The sequence below is a fragment of the Lissotriton vulgaris genome, chromosome 4_1, assembly GCF_964263255.1.
Source record: "Lissotriton vulgaris chromosome 4_1, aLisVul1.2, whole genome shotgun sequence".
NCBI lineage: Eukaryota > Metazoa > Chordata > Amphibia > Caudata > Salamandridae > Lissotriton > Lissotriton vulgaris.
In genome coordinates, this window is record NC_141691.1 from 79,418,137 (window position 1) to 79,420,807 (window position 2,671).

The window sequence follows — 2,671 nt, forward strand, 5'->3', positions numbered from 1 at the left end:
CGTGTGTTACTAGCTTTTCTCCAGGATTTGGGTGCGCGAACGCGCACGTCGGCTCCGTCCACGCGTGCGCACACAGCCCGCCACCACACAGACTGAAACACACGCGCGCTTCCCCACCAGTCATCGGCTCTTTCTACACACGCACGCATGCATACATATACACACACACACACATATAGTCTGATTTTTGATCATTTACTATATGATTTTTAATATACTGATTAAAAATATGTTTTTTATATAAGTTGCTATTTCGATTATTCCTTTGACCACTGGTTTGGCTCCATTGTTCACTTTGTTCTTTTGATGGCCTACGATTTTTACTCACACCTTTTACATACACACACAGACACACGCGCACACACAGGCACACACGCGCCCAGACACAGACACACTCGCGCACACACACACTCGCGCACACACACACTCGCGCACATCCCCCACCCCCCCACCCCACTCACCGAGTTCTTTTCGTGTGTTCCTCTCTCCCTCGGCAGGCAGCGGGTCATCCTCAGCAGCAGGCGGGGCTCTCCACGAGCACGGGAGCCCCGCTAGCTGACACGCAAATCTTCCTGCTGACGGGCACAGGAGCGCTTCAGCACAGGAGCGCGGGGTAGGCTCCCGTCTGCTTCCTGTCTTTTTGCGGCCCCGCCCCCGTCCCAACACAGGTTGCCTGGCTTCCTGTTCAAGCCGGGCTGCGGCGGTGAATTTTGGTTTTCAATGAGGGGGTTGAATTTTCACTGTTTGGGTGCCAGCTTCTTATCCAAAGTGTGTGATCTTGGCCAAAAACCGATTCCCAGGAGCAAATGAGTAATGAAAGAAAATGTGTTAATTAGGGCTCTTCGTAAATTGGGATGCATAAAACCTAGTAGCTGCATAATGATATTAGGCCTACTTGGAGCACTTTATACTTTACTTTCTTTATTTTGTGGGTGATATGGCAGACACTATCACACTACTTGAGTATTAATTTATATTCTGCATTTGTCAGTTTTAATTCGGCTAGAGCTTGTTCTCTGTTGATGGAAGCCCAGTAACCCGTCCTCTTGCCGGAAACAAGCTTTTCTTTCAGGCAGAAGCAATGGTGTTCACATAAGATTACAATCATAAAGCCCTGTCCTTTACAAAAGGGCATTGCTCCTCCACGCTCCTCTGATCCCCAGTTGTTGTTCAGGTAACTGTTTCGAACAATGGTGTTCTCATCAAAGCGCGGGTTCAGATGGAAGGCAGTGCCGCCATGGAACCTCAGGTTGATAGCAAACCTCTTAGCATGGTGCGGAACGGTCCCGGAAATTGTGATTACTTTAGAAGGGTAGCAACCCCCATGGATGTGTGAGTGGTATGGCACAGGACATTGTTGGCCATGCGGTGGAAATTGTGGAGTTGGATATGGATGGAACGATCCTCTGGGAGGGCACGTAGAAGGTGGGAAAGACGGAGGGAACCCCCCAGGACCCTGAAAAGACACATTTTCCAATTCCACATTTCCAGTTATGTGCACGGCGTTAACTCTATGGAGCGGAATCCGGTGCTTGTACTCCACGAAATGTTTTCAGTTGACTGACACCATGAAACAGTGATGGTTCACAAGGATCCTGATTTCAAAACGGTGGCCCTTGTGAAAAGGCATCTCATGCTTTCTCTCCTCTTTTCCCCATTGGTTCCTCTCCTTGGTGTTGCAAACAACGACACCACCTTCGGAAAAGCGCGGGTTGAAGTGGAAAGCGATGTTCTCAGACGGCGCGCAATGATCACACTGCAAGTTCACATAAAACGTGTCACCATGATGACTGACAGTGCCACTAATCACCAACACGGTCCCATCGCTGAGGCTGCCGGAGATACCTTGGGTGAAGGGCACCCACCGTCTGTAGAACTGGTTGTGGGGATGGCCGACCTGCATCTTGGCTTCCTGGATGCTCCGTGGGTGCTGAGGATGTGGTTATTGTACCTGGTTAATAAGGAAAGCATGCAGCAATCATGACAGCTAAAACTGCCCTGTGCTCCAAGACAGTGAGAGACAGTCTTCAATAGTCCCCCTGCCTACAGTACGGTGAGTGCCTAAGTAACATATTAAACCACTGGTAAGTAGGGTTGCCACCTTTTACAAAGACATACCTGCCATTATTTTTTCACCTCGTTTTAAGATTTAAGAGTCAAACATGACATACAACATTATAAAAATGGTCTTTCTAAAGTGGATTCGTTTTTATAGATCACCTTTGTGTCTGATTTGGAAAGGGTCAAAAATGATGCAGTACACATCTGTGTATCCTCTTACATTAGTTGTATTTTCAGGTACCCTTTCTGGTGCACATGTTGCTGAAGATCTTTTAGCAGCACTACACCTAGAGAGTCAGAAACCTTTGGCCTACCCAGCAGTGGATACATGTTAAGGTATGGGCAAAGAGCCTTTCAGGAGGCCTCCTTATAAAGCTAGCTGTGTTCTGCAGCTCAGTATTGCCCTGATTAACTTGACTAATTCGTTTTTTTAACAGATTGTTTTAAATACTGTTTTTCCTTTTTAATGTGGGTGATATCTGAGAGTCTATAATGGACATTTTGGAGAGACATGCTGTTTTTATATTTCATGTAGCTTCTATAAAAAAGTTTCTTTTACACCAAAACGGTACCTCTCAAACATCACAGAGATTACTTGCATCAATATTAC

The 2,671-nt window shown here is 46.8% G+C and overlaps 1 pseudogene; it reads right to left on the reverse strand.

The window, feature by feature from the left end:
* Positions 1 to 955: 955 nt before the first annotated feature.
* Positions 956 to 1,903, reverse strand: LOC147718400 (galectin-9 pseudogene; annotated as a pseudogene).
* Positions 1,904 to 2,671: the final 768 nt, after the last annotated feature.